At 47.9% G+C, this 21,359-nt stretch overlaps 1 long non-coding RNA gene across 1 annotated transcript in view; it reads left to right on the forward strand.

Moving 5' to 3' along the window:
* The window catches only part of LOC146797328 (uncharacterized), a 99,568-nt gene extending 82,709 nt beyond the window's left edge, over positions 1 to 16,859 (forward strand). The window contains exon 8 of the long non-coding RNA XR_014968471.1: positions 15,449 to 16,859. This is a non-coding gene — a long non-coding RNA (uncharacterized LOC146797328). The remainder of the gene's footprint in view (positions 1 to 15,448) is intronic.
* Positions 16,860 to 21,359: the final 4,500 nt, after the last annotated feature.

Consider the following 21,359-nt stretch of genomic DNA (forward strand, 5'->3'; position numbering starts at 1 on the left):
CCAAGCCTGGCCTGTGCCAGAGTGGACAAAGACAACGAGGACGTCCCCCCGGCGACTGTGACCCCGAATCCGGCACTCAAGGACCCTCCTCGATGCTCCTGACGATGCCTGCAGCCTCAACACCAGAGACCCCCCCAACCGCGACCAGCTTAGGGTAAGGTTTCCCGACGTGAAAAGACACCCCTGCACCCGGCGCCCTGCGGCCCCCTGTGCCCAGCTTCTAGGTGCCAACCTAACCCACAGATTCCCAACTTACCTTTCGAAGTGGTGGTCGCACCTGAAGAATCTTCGTCCCCGAGCTTGCAGCCTTTGTTCGTCACTAAGCTTCTCCATTGAAATCCATTGAGCGCCCGACGGCTCAAAAGCACCCTGCACCCAGCCGCCCGAGTGCCCCTGGCAGTGCAGCCTCTATCCTAATCTACTTCCCCACTTACCCTGAGTAAGCGACCAGGAGCTCAGCTCCCACAGCCGCGTGGCCTGCTAGCCAGTAGCCACCAACCAAGGGCCCCCTGCCTCCCGTAGGATAACATTGGGCCTAACTCACTCTGCACCCGGCTGCCCCTGTGCCACTGAGGGTGTAACAACTGAATCTACCTGACCCTGGGAGACCCCTGAGTCTATGCCCAGAACCTTAACTCTGCCAGTCGAGTACTTACCCAACAGCCGATAACTCACTTTTCTTCCAGGGTAACATTGACTGGTTTCCCTTGGAAATTCTTCTGTGTCAAGTTTTGAAACCTTAAAATATTCACTAAAAATCAGCCGATCAACGAAAACGAATTTACTCACCTGCTATCAGGAGAGATCCCAGTGCTGGATCTTGGTGCCCAGCACTGACCCTGCAAAGTAATTACAACCGTACTTACCGCTAACTTGATTTTCCTCCATAGGATAATATTGCCTGGTTTTTGCCAGAAATTCTTCTGTGTCAATTTAGCAAACTTACAAATATTAGTTAAAAATCGCCTGTTTAACAAAAATGCATTCTTTCAACTGTTTACAGAAGATGCACTAGTGCTGGATCCAGGATCCAACACGGAGTAAGAAAAAAATAACGATAACCCCACTTACCTGCTAAGTGAATTTCCTCCCTTAGGATAACTTTGGGGATTCTATGTGAAAAAGTTTCTAAGTGTCAACTTTTAAAATACAATAATATTCCTTAAAAATCACTACTGTAACCAAAACGTTTTTACTCAACTGTTTACAGGAGATGTCCCAGGACTGAATCTAGGATCCAGTCCTGTGGTAAGAAAAGTAACCCAAAAAGTAATCAATTGCATTTAACTAGAAATTCCCATTGAGCTCAATGTATAATTGTGTTTGAAATTGTGTTGCCTATTGCAACAACTGTATCTATTGCATTCAAAAGTCAATTGCATATTGAAAGTATTTATCTAAAGCATCTCATTCTGAGAAAGTATATTTTGATACCTAATGTTGGTTCTAAAATAAAACAACTATATATTTTGATACAAAACCATTGGCCTAGAGTTCAGTTCTTGAGTGTGTGAGACCATTTGCTGACTGAGTGTGTACAACAAATGCTTTACACTGTCCTCTGATACTGCCTTACTGCTCGACCAAGCTACCACTTTAGAGAGTAAGGTTATATCTAACTTTAGCCTCTGCCAAACCTCTGGGGACTGTGGAGACTGTGCACCCTGCACCTATTAGGGAACAGTATATACAGAACCACTTTCTTACATCTGTCTGCTCCTTAAAAGTGAAGCATGGCGCACACCAGGATATTCCACTAGCTTCTTCCAGTCATACCAGCCCTCCAGGGTATTGTATGATATTATATTATATCATAGTATATTATATATATTATATTATGTTGTATCATATCGTTTTACATTACATTATATTATATTGTATTGTGTCATATTGTATCATATTACATTATATCATATTATATCATATTATATTATATTGAATCGTATCATATGGTATTATATTACATTATATTGTATTATATTATATTATAGTATATTATAAGATATTATTTATTACATTACATTGTATATTATATTATATATAATATCATATTACATTATAGTGTATCATATCATATCATATTGTATTATATTATATTATATATGTTATATTATATTATATCATATTATATTATATTGTATCATATCATATCGCATTATATTATATTATATTATATTATATTATATATGTTATATTATATTATATTATATCATATTATATTATATTTTATCATATCATATTGTATTATATTATATTATATTATATTATATTATATTATATTATTGTCACCTGTAGGTAGGTCTCCAGCATCAAAAGCTAAAAGTGACTTACTGCAACATTCCCAAAGGTTTGACAGAAGAGCAGAGTTGCTGAAGAGAAGTGGTTTGACACAGCTGGAGAAGATCCAGGAGAAGATTATCTCGCAGTTAAGTGAAGAGCAGAGTAGGCTGAGCTGGAGAAGCACTGAAGCCGCTCTACCTCACAGTCCATAGTTTAGGAACACAAACAGAGACAGACCAGCCGCCAGCTCAGATTTTCTAATATCTTGGGGCTTGGAGGAGCAAAGGCTTTGAGGATCGCATGTTCCTTGAAGGAAGTTCTCTCAAAAGACGTTGAGAAATAAAATCAGGATTCTTACTGAAGAGTGAATGATGAACTTTGCAAATAGTTTTAAAGATGATATGCTGGTTCCTTGGAAGGAGAAAAGGAGAAACAGAGCTGGACTAAGGGGCCCTGATAAGGTGTGCCCCGGGAAATTGAGGTAGGAACCTTGATGGCACCAAATCTCGTTTGTACAATATCGAAGGACAAGATATCAAAAGGTAAGTACGTATAGATTTTCTATACCTGATTCCACATATATGTACTTTGACAATATATGCATCTTTAAGGTGCATCGATGTCGAGTTAAGAATGGTAAATCTATACTTCCCTATATGCACGTACCTTTCGATATTTTGTCCCTCGATAACCTGCCCACAAAATTCCTGCATCTCGACATTCCTAGCCTCGATATTCAGTAGTACTATCCCCCAACAAGTCTACTCAGCTAGTTGTAAATGGTTTGCAAAAGGTGCTGGAAGGAAGACTTTAGGTAAAGGTAAAGACTCCTATAGTGATCCAGTCTAATACCAGGAATAGCCAAGGCCGCCACTGGTCTGCGGTCCAGCAACAGACAAGGAATACGTGAAGCAAGATGGCAGAGGTGGAAAGTGATGGATGAAACACCTGCTGATACTGAGCGTCCAACTGAAGTGCTGAGTCATTGTGCCACCTGACCATGACCTGCCTGCCACCTGGCCATACCGAAACTCATGGCTTACAGCACACTGAGGGCCTGAAGCACCGGAGGGGGCCGAAAGATGCTTCTCTCCCTCGGGCCAGATGGCTATGACTTTACCGATGCCCCAGACTCTTCCAGACCTCATGCACCTCAGTGCTAGTGGGTGCATAGGTGAGGTCCCATCTTTCAGCCCATAGCTAGCATCTGACCACCTTGTTTCTATCCACTGTTTATCCATTCTGTTTACAACACCCACTTGAGTACCTAAATGACCCGGGGGTACCGCCACTTCCTTGTTATCGCTGCACCTATCACCAAAAGCGCTCTTCTGCATCCTGAAGGCGCCTGTTGTAGTTTACAAAGACATTCAATTAAAGACCAGTAGAGGGACCAGAGAATATTTCCAAACTATCAGAACTGTAAATTTGTGTTTTCTCACATTCAATTTACTGCTGCTGGTGTCATTAGCTGGGAAAACATAGCTGCTTTGCATGGCGATGACACAGTAAGTGGGAAGACATAGCTGCTTTGCATGGCGATGACACAGTAAGTGGGAAGACATAGCCGCTTTGCATGGCAATGACACAGTAAGTGCGAAGACATAGCCGCTTTGCATGGCAATGACACAGTAAGTGTGAAGACATAGCCGCTTTGCATGGCGATGACACAGTAAGTGCGAAGACATAGCCGCTTTGCATGGCAATGACACAGTAAGTGGGAAGACATAGCTGCTTTGCATGGCGATGACACAGTAAGTGGGAAGACATAGCTGCTTTGCATGGCGATGACACAGTAAGTGGGAAAACATAGCTGCTTTGCATGGCGATGACACAGTAAGTGGGAAGACATAGCTGCTTTGCATGGCGATGACACAGTAAGTGGGAAGACATAGCCGCTTTGCATAGCAATGACACAGTAAGTGCGAAGACATAGCTGCTTTGCATGGCAATGACACAGTAAGTGGGAAGACATAGCCGCTTTGCATGGCAATGACACAGTAAGTGTGAAGACATAGCTGCTTTGCATGGCGATGACACAGTAAGTGGGAAAACATAGCCGGATTGCATGGTGATGACACAGTAAGTGGGAAGACATAGACGCTTTGCATGGCGATGACACAGTAAGTGCGAAGACATAGCTGCTTTGCATGGCAATGACACAGTAAGTGTGAAAACATAGCCGCTTTGCATGGCGATGACACAGTAAGTGCGAAGACATAGCTGCTTTGCATGGCAATGACACAGTAAGTGTGAAAACATAGCTGCTTTGCATGGCGATGACACAGTAAGTGTGAAAACATAGCTGCTTTGCATGGCGATGACACAGTAAGTGGGAAGACATAGCTGCTTTGCATGGCGATGACACAGTAAGTGGGAAGACATAGCTGCTTTGCATGGCGATGACACAGTAAGTGGGAAGACATAGCTGCTTTGCATGGCGATGACACAGTATGTGGGAAGACATAGCCGCATTGCATGGCGATGACACAGTAAGTGGGAAGACATAGCCGCTTTGCATTGCGATGACACAGTAAGTGGGAAGACATAGCCGCTTTGCATGGCGATGACACAGTAAGTGGGAAGACATAGCCGCTTTGCATGGCGATGACACAGTAAGTGGGAAGACATAGCCGCTTTGCATGACGATGACACAGTAAGTGGGAAGACATAGCCGCTTTGCATGGCAATGACACAGTAAGTGGGAAGACATAGCTGCTTTGCATGGCGATGACACAGTAAGTGCGAAGACATAGCCGCTTTGCATGGCAATGACACAGTAAGTGGGAAGACATAGCCGCTTTGCATGGCAATGACACGGTAAGTGGGAAGACATAGCTGCTTTGCATGGCGATGACACAGTAAGTGCGAAGACATAGCCGCTTTGCATGGCAATGACACAGTAAGTGCGAAGACATAGCTGCTTTGCATGGCAATGACACAGTAAGTGGGAAGACAGAGCCGCTTTGCATGGCAATGACACAGTAAGTGGGAAGACATAGCTGCTTTGTATGGCAATGACACAGTAAGTGGGAAAACAGCCGCTTTGCATGGCAATCACACAGTAAGTGGGAAGACATAGCCGCTTTGCATAGCAATCACACAGTAAGTGGGAAGACATAGCTGCTTTGCATAGCAATCACACAGTAAGTGGGAAGACATAGCCGCTTTGCATAGCAATCACACAGTAAGTGGGAAGACATAGCCGCTTTGCATAGCAATGACACAGTAAGTGGGAAGACATAGCCGCTTTGCATGGCAATGACACCGTACGCATCACTTGGTAGGCAGGTAAATCAACATCATCAGGAGAAAAGATTACCCTGTGGTAAAGTCAGTCCTCTGGCCTTTGTTCACTTTTACATATTTTAATAAAAGTGAGGTGTCTGAGAATGTCTTTGCTACTAATATTCAGAATTATGTTGTTTAATGGGCTATGCTCATGCTGTTATAATCTGAAGTGGAAAGTTAAAAAAAGTACTTTACCACTGCTTGGCAACATTAATGGCTGGATCCACATCGGTTTTTCTGTGAGTAGGTGTGGCAGGCTCCTGACTGCTCCTGAATTTCCAAGAATAGGTCAGATGAACTTATGGAATAAAGCTTTGTGATATTTGCAGTCAGTGCAACATATCAGGTTGTTTAAATGGCTGCCATTTATTGCTGTATGTAAACAGATTAATGAGATCCTGATGAAGGCCATCCTGTGAGACCGAAACTTTGAGGTGTGACGGAATATCTACCTTGGTATTGCTGGAATTGTGTTACTGATATGGATTATTGCTCTTGTTACAGGCGTGGTGTTGATTAAGATTGCTCACTGGTTCAAGGTACCTCACGTGCAACCACTCCAGCACTAAAAGTGAGGCCTTTTGTGTGGTGTGAGTGAAACGTGTCCACTGAAATGCATCAGGCCCTAATAAATAAATTTGTGACTCAGATTCCAAACAGCAGCTGCCGACTATAAACTTTATGATTTTATGGAGTCACGATTCTGAGGGCACCTTACTGTGCATCAAGCCTTATAGAGATAAACGGCTAAGCGAGCTAGAATTTAATGCAGAATTCCACACGTTATGTGCAGCGCATGAGTATACAGTGGGGCTGGCTGCAAAAAAAAGTGAGGCAATGGCACACAATTTTTTCATGTTAACAGAGTTCTATGTAGCGCTGTATTGCCATCAGTATGGACTCACAGCACTGTCAGGCTCGGGTACTTTCCTTCTCAGAGTTGTGTGATGTTGTGAGCCTGGTGAGGTCCATCTCTATGGAGGCACATACAGGACCAGTGGCAGAAAACGAATTCACTGGAATATTTGCAGACTTTGGGCCTGATTACGATGATGGGGGGATGTGTCCTGCCGTCGCGTTTTCGGTGGTCTGAGCACCGCCTCCTTGGCGGTCTGACCGCTTGATTGTGATCTCTGCACTGACACCACCACAAGACCGCCACCGCCAATACTTCTGCTCCCGCAACGGGAGAGGCAGAGGCGGCCCATGGAGAGTTTCCTGTCAAGCTTTCCACCGAGCTAATCGTGACCTGCCTTTCCGCTGACCTTTTCATGGTGGGGACACTGCCATACGCGAGCTGGCAGAAAGGCAATAAATGAGGCCAAATATTGTGCCGAAGGGGATTGTGCCCTTGTGTACTGTCACTGTTGAACATGTAAAGCCCCGCAACGCCTTAAGGTCTGGTTTGCACTACATACATCACACTGCAAACCTTATATTTTTTAAATTCCGCCCGACCGACTGCGTTCACGTTTTAGGGTGCGCATGTCCATTCAGTGATCCAACACAGCAGCATACCGTACCACCATCATGTCTCCGTTACCGTGAAACCGTCAGCCCTGCGTGAAACTCCTAATATGGCGGTGGCGAGGCCGGCTGCTTGGCAGAGTACTCGATCCTACTGCCGCCAGGAAAAGGGCCGCAGCGCAAACCAGCACATACATGCCAACATTTCAGAACAGCAAAGTGGGAGATTTAAAAAAAATGTTTTAAAAAATCTGGAGAATGGGGCCTTCAATCGGGTTTCTGTCATGTATGGACTTTCGAAGTGCGCCGCTGCATGATCGGACATTTGAAAGCAAATTCACGTGTTTTTTTTTTTTATCACCTTTCAGAAGCATGGAGCGCAATGGCAGGCAGAGAAAGAGGGGGATGCAAGAGTCGTGCACTGGCCTGGCAGGTTGCGGTCAGTGCATACACCCCCCCCCTCCCTCCCCCGTCAGCCCGGGCTGAAACAGCTTCCGGGCACACACGCAGCCCCCCCCCCCCCCCCCACCCCCTCCAGTACTTCACAGGCGTTTAAAAGACCATTCAGTTGTTAATGGGGCTTTGTTGGTTTTTCACCCCTTCTAGAGCCCCCGCATCGCCACTCTGACTATTGCTGGAAGAATTAGCACGTTACACAATACCAAGCCCTGTCAGCTGAAACCCCGAGGAATCGGGTTTTTGCTTGCAGGAATCGGGAGGCGGGAGACTAGCCTTTAAATCGGTAGTCTCACGCCTGAATCGGGAGTGTTGGCATGTATGCCAGCATGTAAATGAGCATTTTCTGCATCTCCACGCTCTGTGTGCCATGCACCGTGTGGTGCATGGCACAAGCTGATTTGAGGTGCATAAGGGCACCATATGTGACCCACGAGGGATGGAGGCCCTATTTGGGCACCCCAATATCCCTTCCGACAGCCTTTACATGGCGGTGTTTCTGCCATGAAAAGGCTGTGGGAAAGGGATGTCCAAATCTGGTCAGTGTGTGGAAATTTAGCTCGCAAACTGAACATTATCTGCGCCATCTTGCCCCTCCCCAGCACCACGCACAAGCGAACGCACGGCCGCCATTTTAGGCACCCCACTCTCTCCCCGCTCACTCTCGACCGCCAGCGCTTTCCCCTGGCGCTGCAAGCATCCCCCGCGCGCTGGCCACCCCCGCTCTCTCATACAGGCCATAAACCCTCTCCTTCTGCGCGACCCTGCTACGGAACCACTTCCGACCGACAACCCATACATGGTCATGCCTCTCCTTTGATAACCCCCTTCCTCTGCGCCCCATTGTCTGAACTGGTCCCAGGCCATCGCCTAGCCCTGCGGATGCAGTTTATTGCCCCTACTGTAAGGGAAACACCCCACATCAAAGGGATTACAGTAGAATCAAAGCCCCTACCCCCTGAGACCCGGCCGGTTGCACACACCCCCGGGAATTAGCGGAATTCCCTGCTGCGCGATAGCCATCTCCCACTGCGGGTAGGGTGGGAACCTCTACTGTAACCATGTGTGGGATCGGATCTGAGCCGGGGCTTCAGGGGATATTTCCCCGCACATCAAGGGAATCTCAAGAATATACTATGTGTAATAAAGCAATAAACCAGTGTATAAGAGACCAGGTCTCAGAGATGCAGTTAGAGCACCTCGTGACGATACCTTGCTGTCAGATCTGATGTGTTCTGCTCCGACGGAATAAAACTTTGTTTCCTGCCTTCCAGTCTCCGGCGCCTGCCTCTTTTATTGGTAAATTATCGAGTGGTATGAGAGGCGATTACCGCCGGGCAAATACTTGAAAGATTATCGACTGAAACTGCCGCTACCATTTAACAATTGGCGTCCCAAACGTGGGGCCCATCAGCGACACGTGGATCCAGTGGGAGAGGTCCCGACGACAGAGTGAACGACTGCAACGATCGGGAGAGCTCCTGCCCAATAGACCCTCGTCTGGCAGCCGATCATCCGAACTTCACTGGTTCCGAGCAGACCTCTCTCGAGTGATCTACGGTCCTGACTGGGAACCATCAGGAGTGCCGCGGCAAATACGGAGAGTAGAGGACGATCGGGCGCTGGAGGCGGAAGACGAGAAACTGTCCACGCGGTCCGGGTAAGGTCGTGAAATACGACAAAAGTGCGAAATAATTGATTGATTGTTTGAATACTAGTATTGCTCATTGATTGTTCTCTTTGAGATATTCGCTGTCTACAAACGGGGAGGAGTAGAAATACTCTCTCTCTCTCCCTTTGCAGATAGTGAAGGGTAGGTAACGCAGACTTTTGTCCCCGTTGAAACCCGTCGTGCCTATCTTTATCTCCCCATTGATTGATTGTCCGAACATTGATTGTTTTGAAGAATAGTGCTTTTTGAGATATTCTCTGTTTGCAAATAACGTAGAATAGGAATATTCTGTCTAGTCTTTGCAAATAGTGAAGGGTAGGTAACGCAGACTTTTGTCCCCGTTGAAACCCGTCGTGCCTATCTTTATCTCCCCATTGATTGATTGATTGATTGTCCGAACACTAGTTGTTCGATATTGGTTCTTTGGAGGTATTCTCTGCTTACAAATAACGAAGAATAGAGATATTCTGTCTAGTCTTTGCAAGCAGTGAAAAGATAGGTAGTGCTGACTTTTGTCCCCGTTGAAACCCGTCATGCCTATCTTCTCCCCACTGATTGGTAGTTGGTTCTGCCCGGACCGCTTATTAGAGGTGAACCATCCGGCTCCACTGGAAGGCACCCCTAATAAGGACATGTTCACTAAATATGGACTAGTCGCCGTAGCTTATAGCAAGCTGTGGCATAAATATACCAAGAAGGACCCCGAAAGTCAGTGGCCACTGATGGGATCCTTCGATGACCGCAAGATAGAAGCGCTAGAAGTAGCTCTGCGTAGCAATAAGACGACGCCTACTATGCTTGACAGTATTGGCATGTGGCGCAAAGAAGCGACGCAACGGAAAAAGAGGGAAGAAGTAAAAGCAGAAAAGGAATTACGAAAGGCAGCTCACCTTGCCGCTAGAAAGTTAGAAGAAGACATAAAGGAGAGAAGGGAAACTAAACTAAGACAGGAGCCCGAAACCTCAGGCCAGTACGCTGTTAGGACCCCTTCTTTGCTCTACCCTGAGTTGTCCTCCAAGCAGCGAACGAATGACGAATTACTGTTAGGTCCCCCGATCATTTACATGCCCCCTCCGTATGCACCCTCCCAATCAGTAGTGCAACACCCACAACCCCCGAACACGAGCGAAAGCAGTACAGGGGCCTCGGCCCTCACGGCCTCCGCGCCGGCTGAGCCTCTTGTACTGAACCCAATGTCGACTACAACGCTAGATGACCATGAGATGGGAAAGAAAGAGTCCACCAGAATGAATCGATTAACTAAGGATGAACGAGCAGGAATCGATAGGATAGTAGGGACGCTGGTGGAGCGAAAAGAAAGTGAGGAGTATATAACAGACGTGTATAGCTCGTATGCCGACAGCCGCAGACGACACTTCGTCGTACGGCTCTGTTATCACGCCCTGAATGCATATGAGGACAGATACCACGATAAAGGTCCCGAAGGCTTAGCGGCCCTATATAGGAAGGTAGACATTGGGGAAGAAGGAGAGGGCGATGTAACGAACCTCTTCACTCGTACACTCGAGGTCTACCGACACCTTAAAGAACATGGACAGACCACCAAAACAGAAACCCCCATAGCAACTAAGCCCCAGGAAGGAAGGGCCGATGCCATGATGCCCATTAAAGAAGCTGCCCCCTACTGGGTCCCCCCACGGGGTCAGGGAACACACGACGACATCAACCACCAAGATGCGAAGGGAAGGGTTGTATATAACTGGGTCTACCAGCCGTGGGACCGGCAAGATATTTTGACCTTTAGAAAGACTCTACCCGACTTGAGAAAGAACCCGACTGCCTTCTACACTGAATTGGGTACAGCCTTAGGCTCAACGATAATGACGTTAGCAGATATCGACTTGTTCTTTGGGCTATGCCTGCCGGCTGATGTGTGGAAACAAATCCGGAAAGTTGACCACGCTGAGCCGTTCGGATATACCTGGGTACAACTCGATACCATAGATAAACAGCGAGAACCAGGACAAAAACCCCCGAAAGCCATCTTAGAGCTCCCAGACAAGATTGTACAAAAGCTGAAGACTCTAATCCCAGAAAGAAAGGTAGACTGGTCGATAGTGACGGCTTGCCGCCAGAAACCCCAGGAGGATGTGTCTGAATACTTCTCCCGATTCGAGACTGTGTTCTCCGATTACAGTGGCCAAGACATGACCACCGCAACCGGACACCACCTCTTTGTCCAGAATTATGTAAAGGGTCTGTCTCAAGAAGTTTCCCAGAAGCTACAGACCAGCGAGAGCAGTTGGGCAGCCTCCAAACCCGCAGCGATTCTCCAGATGGCCCAATACTACGAAAACCAGAAGAACGAGAACGATAGGGCGTCAGAGAAGAAGAAAAAGGAATTAAAGGAGAGGGTGATGATAGCACAGTTACAAGGGGTGACCATAGGAAGGGAACCCCCAAAAGAGAATTACCAACCAACCGCCCCTAGAAAACTACCCCCTAGAGACCATACACCTACACCCTACAACGGACGGAGAGACTTAGATGGAAATCAATGTGCATTCTGTAGAGGGTTCGGACACTGGAAATCCCAGTGCCCGGTCCTTTTGGAACTGAACAAAAATAGGGACCCCAATAGACACAACCGGAAGTTTGTTGATACCCACCATCAACGTCACCACACTTGATTAGGATCACGTGCAATCGAGCAAACGCCATTTTTTCCGAATACGCTAACCAGATCGCTGATACGTACAACGCTCCAGCAAAATAGTATGGTCAAACATTTTTAATAAATTACAAGTATAACAACATTCCGGCAAAATGAACAGGATAAAACACGTTTTAAAACAACTATTTACATGACAGTCTGCTGCAACCTCCATCCCAAAGCCTTAACGTCCACGTGACACCGTCCTCGCCTCTCCTTCCTCGAAATTGCAACATTGGCCTGTTTTGGGCGGTCCCTCTTAGTTGACTTTGGGCTATAAAAGCCATGCAAAAATCCATTGACATCAGTGGCGAGCGATTGTGCGAATAGGCCGGAGGCTATACGAAGCGCCGAAGTTCTGGCAACACCAAGGCGGAGCCCGCCACGCTGTGCGGGCCTTTCCGCTTTCTCTTCTTCTTTCTTCAATAAGGGCTGATGCCCTGGCGGGGGGAGGCGCCGCGGACGGACCTCCCCCACCTCCCCAGGTGGAGGCTTGCCAGGCACCCCAACCGTCTTTTACTCGCCGGCCAGCTAAGCTGCCCCAGCCATCTTTTTCATCGGCCTGCTGAATTTCACCCTGGCACGCTGTGCGGATCTTCCCAGTCACTTCTTCCTTCAATAACGGAGGGTGCACTGGCGGGGGGAGGCGACGCGGACGGGCCTCCCCCACCTCCCCAGGTGGAGGCTCGCCAGCAGATGAGGGCACCCCAACCGCATCTTTCACATGTCAGCCAGCTGAGTTGCGCCCTGCCACTTCATTCGCCGTTCGGCTGAGCCGGCACCCCTGCACGCGGCCGCCAGGCAACCACCCAAGCACCGGGTTCACCAGGACTGCCGCTAGCACCCGACGTGAGGAGTGGGCCCCCGCAGCAAGGTAATCGGGGACCCACCCCGGTGGTGATACCATCCAAACTGCTGTCGTCACTGCTACTGGAATCACCCCGGTGGCAGTACCATCCGAACTGCCGCTGTTACTGCTGCTGGCTCCTCTCCGGTGACTGTACCGAAGAGCTGCTGCTACTGCTGCCCTTGAACTCCGGCGGTCGACCCCTCCGGTTCCAGGCCTGGCCCACCGTGAGACAATTCTGGACTCGAAAGCTTGTTTGCTAGGGCATGGGCCCCACCCTTGACAGAACGCTCCCCTCAGCCTTGCAGAATTGGTTGGAGTCATTTGACATTCGACTCCTGCGGACTTCCGGTAAGGACAAAACCACCGCCATTGCTCTTTTGCCCCCGGGCGGCAGCCGCCTTGCCTCCGCTTGGTGCAGTGAGAAAGTAAAGCGTCGGCGGAAGAACCCGCCTGCTGCCCCGCCCTAAGAACAAACCGTGGCTTTGCTACAAGGTTGCAGTGACGCCATGCTGACGCAAAGTTGACGCTAACGAAAGTTCTCGAACTACCGAAAGGAATTCTGGTTCAACTGCTAATTCATGGAAAGACTTAGACTGTGCACTGGCCCGACCCCGCCCCAAGATGGCGCTGATGTAGGAGTGGCCTATAACTCCTTGTGGCGTTCCAGCCACGTGACATTTGTGTTAAAAAGACATATATATATATATATGTATGCGATGCTTTCACACATGATGGTGGGGGAAAGGGGGGAACCGATTTTTATGTTAATCCAGTGTTGCTCATGTTGCTCGACGCCTCTCACACCGTGGCCGGTCTATGGCGGCTGTAGGCCCGTATTTCCATACTGACATTGTTTTAAATAAAGGGCTTCTTAAAAAGGAATTACGGAATCAGTGTCATGACTAATCATCTAGGTTGTTGAAGGTTTTTCCTTTGAATAAATGATTGTTACTCCTAAGCGAAAGCATACAGATAATACAGACACAATTTGCCTAAAAATCTTTTTGTTTAACGGAATTTGTACCCATCACGCCTGCCCTTTTTCCAAGAATTGTCAAATCAATAATGAACTATAACTTAAGGTATATGTCGCATGCAAGGTATGGTATCCTGCACCATAATACACGACCAATTGAGAAATACATGCACGACCAGGGAACGCGAATTTAGGAGATGAATGAACTAGAGCATCTTTGCCTCGAACTAAAGAATAATGGGTCCGTGGTATTACCCACCCCTGCGGCTAGCCTGGTACATGGTAAGTAGAACCTTTCGTGTCTGCGCGCGCTGGGGTATTTTGAATACTGCACCTCCCCTCCCCTCTTATTTCCCCTCTATAGGTCACGACGAAGTTCCGACTGAAGAGTGGAGTGGACATGGACCGCACCAAGTTCAATATCAGGGAAAACATAGACAAACGTTGTGAGATAGTGTGTAAAATTACAGACCACCATTGGGAACATGAAAAACTGTATGATATGATTGTGCGTGTGTACTACGATTATACGATATGAATGTGTATGCATTTCATGTTCGGATCACTTGAAGAGAGCGTCATTGTATGATTGAAGTGTGCGTCCACCGATCAAAGGGAGGAGAATAAAGGGTCAGACAACCCATAAGATGAACTACAAAATACTGAAGGTACGCAGCATGCATAGGAATAGAGGACAGGAAAGGAGAGGTCCCCGTGCTCGACGCAGCCCTGAGTCTCCGTCTTGATGCATGTACTGTCACACCCTATCCGGCATTTGTGTGTACGTGATCACCGAATTTATGTCTTTTCCCCGCTTGTGTTTTCTTACATGGAACAGACCCATGCTACTCCATGTTGTGTGTGCACCAAGTGGCCTATTATCTTACCCATCTCTCTCTCTCTCGTTTTGTGTCGTATGTATGCCAAAATAGCCTACTTGATGCACACGTCTCTCTCTCTCTCTCTCTCTCTCTCTCTCTCTCTCTCTCTCTCTCTCTCTCTCTCTCTCTCTCTCTCTCCCCCTCCCTCGCAAAAGGCTCTCTCTTGCCCTCTTTTCTTCTTGAATAAATTAACGACATACACCCCTTTGGTAAGTGTATAATTGGCCTGAACACAGTGGTGTTCGAACAAATTGACAGAAACAAAAACGACCATACTTTACCACGTTACTACCTCTCCTTTTTACAAACATTAAGCCTAATCGGCTGAGAAGGAAAGGACAGGTAAGACGACTGATGTCTCCCAATCTGACCCACAACACGGGGACTATATGTCAGTGGTTTTTGTTCTTAAAGGACACCATCTCCACCACCCAGAATTACCCCTGACCAATTAGCCCGAAATAGAATGTCTAAAGCACCCTGTTCTCCCAAAGATAACTCCAGCCCTATACTAGCCGTCTCAGAGTATCCCGAACAAAACAGCTGATGGCCCCTGTTTTAAACTGATAAAGGGTCACCTACTGTATGAAAAGGATACTCGTGAACGCATGACCATAGCACCTCGCACTTACGGGTATTACCAAACCTTGCATTATAGGGCGCAGAAACTGACACCTAGAAGGCCAGACGATGGACAGGGACACCCACAGAACCCTGCACCACAGCAGTAATTAATAGATTAGTAACACGCACATTAACATCAGAGTTAATAGACACCAATCATATAGTAACAGATAAGAGCATTTCCGCAACTACTCAGTGGTTGGGAGAGAGAATGAAGTATGTAAATGTCTTCCCTGCCAAAATCTCTAAGACTTTCGTTTCTTATAACCTATTCAAGGATAACCTGCAGCCATCGGAAGAGAGGGGTCGGACGTGACGCCCAGTCTGGCTGCGGATCATAAAGCATCTATGACATCGACCAAGGGGGAAGCGACGAAGCAACGAGGGTGTGAGACGAGACACCATTATCAGAACGATGAGCGCGAAGGGCTACATCGAGGCCCCTGCTCACTGACCAGCGTGCCTGAAGTCTCAACCCGTCGGGCCCGATTGATGGGCCCAGTGCTGAAAAGATTCTGCCCCCCCCCCTTTGGTCCGCATTTTTGATCCGATCCCATGCCACCCCATTCTCTCTTCCTCTTTCATTTGGACTATGACTTTGACCTACTACCGAGGAACAAAAGGCCGGCACCCTGTCTCAAAAGTACCTGTGGTGAACTGTGTTAAGGAACAGGACTGTGATCAAAGAACAGTGAGTGGTCACACCCTGCCACGTGAAGAAATCGGATTTGAGCTGGACCTTAGTTCCACCGCCGGTGCTCAACAGTGCCAACGAAAGAAGAACCACAATGAGAGCTTACCAGTGATAGCTCTTTATAAAACAAGGACACTGGAAAGAAGAACCCATGTCAAAGTTGAAAATCCTCTCCCAACCACCTTATTATATTAACTATCTTCTTATCAAGTTTTCATGATGTTGCATCAATCACTTCCGACTGTACACTGAGAAGTTAAGAAAATGTAACTTTGTATAGTAACATTTATACAACACCAGCCATGTACACGAGTATACTGCAACTTTGAATGTACTTCCTCCTCGCCTACTTCATCAAACTGTATGAGACAATGTACAAATGTGTCAGATTACTCCTGCCTACCCTAAAGACTCTGTATCTTTAAATGTGTGACGAACATTGACGATACTGTAACTGAAAGGCTAACAAAGGCGAATATTGGCCGGACAAGCTGGCGAGATATGTTAAAAGGGAGGACTGTGGAAATTTAGCTCGCAAACTGAACATTATCTGCGCCATCTTGCCCCTCCCCAGCACCACGCACAAGCGAACGCACGGCCGCCATTTTAGGCACCCCACTCTCTCCCCGCTAACTCTCGACCGCCAGCGCTTTCCCCTGGCGCTGCAAGCATCCCCCGCGCGCTGGCCACCCCCGCTCTCTCATACAGGCCATAAACCCTCTCCTTCTGCGCGACCCTGCTACGGAACCACTTCCGACCGACAACCCATACATGGTCATGCCTCTCCTTTGATAACCCCCTTCCTCTGCGCCCCATTGTCTGAACTGGTCCCAGGCCATCGCCTAGCCCTGCGGATGCAGTTTATTGCCCCTACTGTAAGGGAAACACCCCACATCAAAGGGATTACAGTAGAATCAAAGCCCCTACCCCCTGAGACCCGGCCGGTTGCACACACCCCCGGGAATTAGCGGAATTCCCTGCTGCGCGATAGCCATCTCCCACTGCGGGTAGGGTGGGAACCTCTACTGTAACCATGTGTGGGATCGGATCTGAGCCGGGGCTTCAGGGGATATTTCCCCGCACATCAAGGGAATCTCAAGAATATACTATGTGTAATAAAGCAATAAACCAGTGTATAAGAGACCAGGTCTCAGAGATGCAGTTAGAGCACCTCGTGACGATACCTTGCTGTCAGATCTGATGTGTTCTGCTCCGACGGAATAAAACTTTGTTTCCTGCCTTCCAGTCTCCGGCGCCTGCCTCTTTTATTGGTAAATTATCGAGTGGTATGAGAGGCGATTACCGCCGGGCAAATACTTGAAAGATTATCGACTGAAACTGCCGCTACCATTTAACAAGTGGTGCCTGACTCCGCACCACCGTCATGGTCAGCTGCGATCTTGCCTCGGACGGCTGTGGGGCGACCGCCACAGTGTCAGCCCTAAGGGCTATCGGCGGTCAGACCGCCACCGACAGGCTGTCGGTGGCAGGTCGACCGCCGTTGTAATGAGGCCCTAAGTGCCAACCAGAATTGATGGAGCAGAAAGATGTCCTGGGCTGAGATGCAGGTCTCTGGGGAGCCTCGGCCCATACTTCTGTCATCCGAGTAAATGCTTGTGGGTTTATTTTTCTATAATAAGACACGTGTCACATTGTGTAAATATGATTAGAGCATTTGTATGTATAAGTGCTTCACTGCTGAAATACTGGGGGACAAATATAAGTTTAAAAAACATAGCGCCTGATGTAAATCTTGCCGAAGTGGTTCCTCCATCACAACGGTGACGGATATCCCGTCCACCGGAATAGAAATCCCATTAAAAACCTAATTTGCAGCAAAAATGGAAAGCGTGAGTTTGTAAATATTTATCCACGATTGTACGTATGAGACTTTGTCCAGTGCAATTCTTTATCTCCTGATTATTTTCTATATGTGTCATGTTAAAATCTCTATGTATATATACCTCTTATGTGTGGTTATGTATCTACATATTAATACATTTCCCTCCCATTGCAGAGACAAAAAGTTAACTAATCTCCCCAAACCTCACCAAATGACCACTCTATGACTCGTCCTGTTCCTCTGCCAAAATATGCACTACCTCCACTTTCTGACTCACCCCAAACCTCTGTTACTAACATGAACTCCCACATAATCCTTTCTAAACTCTTCCTCCTCTGTCCTATTCATTAAACTAACAGGCTCTCATGTCTACCATCCCCCCACTCACAATCATAATGTATATTTCCCGCTACTAATCCACCACTAATCCACCTTTGGGTTCCGGAGTGGCGTGCTACTCTCCAAAAAGGACGTTGACGCCTCGTCAGGGGTAGTAGGTGCTGTATAAATACATTTTACAACTACAAGGGCTAACAAGCCCTACATCCCCAGCACTGGACATCCCTTGACAACCGGTCCCCAATGAGGATTGTACCCCCTTCCCCCCATCTACCTGTGCACTACACAAGTCCACTCATGTTTACATACATAAGTGTGTCTCTGAACACCTGAAAGGGAGACCTTTTCATCATTGAAACGCCTTTAATGTTCAATGTTTCATTTGGAGGAAGTATTCAGTTGAAGTGTACATCAACGTGTCTCAACATTTATTGGAGCCGAGCCCCTCTCCAAAAAGACTTTAAGAAGTTTTAGAACTTGTGGTAAGTTAAAAATAACTGACTAAAAAGTCACTAATAAATGCAATTTTATACATTTTCTCATAGGAAATGTCTCCACTCTCACTGCTATAGTTTAACTTGCTTGCAATATAAACATTGTACATATTAATTGTGAGCAAATATTGGCAGCAGTGTCATTGTGTGAGGCGCAACTCAAGGGGGGTTGCTTAAAAAGCGTGTGAAAGGTAAATGTTGAGCAGAAGCCAGGTGTCAGTGAGGGGTGGGGGGTGGCTGTGGCGCTGAGGGGGCTGGCACCGAGAGAGATTCTGGAGCCAGACGTCAGTATCTCAACACACAACAGCACTGGGGGAGGTTAGTGATTGGATTTAAGGGGGCACGTGCCAACAACATCCTTCCTGTTTTCAGACATTGAATACATCGGGGCAGATTTACGTTCCCTGGCGCATCCCTGCAAATCAGCAGGGATGCGCCAGGGAAGATGCGTCACGCAAGTTTGCCCTTGCGCCACTGCAGATGCGGTGCATTTACAATGCGGTGCATCATGGCGCAAGGACAAGCAGATGCGTGACGCATCTGCTGGCGTAAGGTTGGCACAGTGCTGAAGTTGTGTCGCAAGCGCGACGCAACTCCAGCACTGTTCCAACCTGCCCTATCCCTAACATGGTGCGTCACGCCTTACGCCTGCTTGAAGCAGGCGTAAGGATTTGACGGACCAGCGTCAGAAAAGTGACTGCGTGAAATCTCGTAGATTTCACTGCGTCACTTTTCCGAGGCTTTTTCCGCCGTGACGCCCACCCTGGATACATTAAACCTGACGCAGGTTTAATGTGGCGCAGGGCTAGATGCGTCACGTTGTAAATAAGGCGCAACATGGCGCATGGTTTACGATGCCGCTGCATCACAAAAGTGACGCAGCGGCGGCGTAAAAGTGGCGCAAGTCTAACATAAATCTGCCCCATCGTTTTAAAGAGAGCTCCCTTAAGAACAGCTCAGAATCCAAGTGGCCCAACTTCCACAGTGAGTTTGGTGACCAATGGCCATCCGTTCTGAGAGCGCATTATCCAACCCACGTGCAGGGCTGCAGAAGCGCGCGTGCCCTCGTCTTCCATCTACGCATTGTGACGTTCCTGCTGCTGCGCGAGTCCTGCCACTCGTGTCAATGAATGAGTGAAACTGAGTGAGAATCAACAAGTGAAAATAGGTGACACTGGTTGCAAGTAATACTGTGAGATGAGAGCGAGCAGCGCCATCTTAAGGATTTATGGGGCCCGAGGAAAGACATTTTGGGGCCCACTGTTCAGAACAACTTTGAACGTTATGATCCAGTTTCTGCAACACCACGCCATTTTCATATCGATATTAAACTACGGTGGCTGGCATATTGGAGGGAATTCTTGGCATCTGGAGCACCCGTAGCAAAAGGTTTGGTCTGGCATACTGGACGGAATTGCTTGGCATTAGGGAGCACAACCCTGGCACTTGGGGCATGAGGCCAGGGAACCCCGATGAAATGCTGGCCAGGGAACCCTGATGAAATGCTGGCCAGGGAACCCTGATGAAATGCTGGCCAGGGAACCCTGATAAAATGCTGTCTGTGACATGCTAAAGGTAAAGGCTGACATATGGGCCGCCAGTGGTTTATAGACAGCATCGATGCCAGAATGATGGCGCTGGCTTATGGGATGCAATTCTTGTCATAAGGCATGCATTTCACATGGGGGCACCCGTGGAGAAAGGATGGCCCTGGCATGATGGAGGTAATGTTTACATATGGGTCGCCAGTGGTATATAGACGGCATCGATGTCAGAATGATGGCGCTGGCTTATCGGATGCAATTCTTGTCATAAGGCATGCATTTCACATGGGGGGCACCCGTGGAGGAAGGATGGCCCTGGCATGATGGAGGTAATGTTTACATATGGGTCGCCAGTGGTATATAGACAGCATCGATGTCAGAATGATGGCGCTGGCTTATCGGATGCAATTCTTGTCATAAGGCATGCATTTCACATGGGGGGCACCCGTGGAGGAAGGATGGCCCTGGCATGATGGAGGTAATGTTTACATATGGGTCGCCAGTGGTATATAGACAGCATCGATGCCAGAATGATGGCGCTGGCTTATGGGATGCAATTCTTGTCATAAGGCATGCATTTCACATGGGGGCACCCGTGGAGAAAGGATGGCCCTGGCATGATGGAGGTAATGTTTACATATGGGTCGCCAGTGGTATATAGACAGCATCGATGCCAGAATGATGGCGCTGGCTTATGGGATGCAATTCTTGTCATAAGGCATGCATTTCACATGGGGGCACCCGTGGAGAAAGGATGGCCCTGGCATGATGGAGGTAATGTTTACATATGGGTCGCCAGTGGTATATAGACAGCATCGATGTCAGAATGATGGCGCTGGCTTATCGGATGCAATTCTTGTCATAAGGCATGCATTTCACATGGGGGGCACCCGTGGAGGAAGGATGGCCCTGGCATGATGGAGGTAATGTTTACATATCGGTCGCCAGTGGTATATAGACAGCATCGATGCCAGAATGATGGCGCTGGCTTATCGGATGCAATTCTTCTCATAAGGCATGCATTTCACATGGGGGGCACCCGTGGAGAAAGGATGGCCCTGGCATGATGGAGGTAATGTTTACATATGGACAGCACCCACTGCACACTTTGATGGAAATAGGGTCGATCCCTTGGAGAGCGTCAAGTTTCACAGACTTGGCGCACCGTGAACCCTGAGCTTTCGTGAACCGGATGAGGGCCATCATTTGCAATGGAACCCGGATACAATGGAAGTTGTCGTATTTGGCCTACCTCGCCTGGAGGTGGGAGGCTG

Source organism: Triturus cristatus, chromosome 9 (assembly GCF_964204655.1).
Source record: "Triturus cristatus chromosome 9, aTriCri1.1, whole genome shotgun sequence".
Lineage (NCBI taxonomy): Eukaryota > Metazoa > Chordata > Amphibia > Caudata > Salamandridae > Triturus > Triturus cristatus.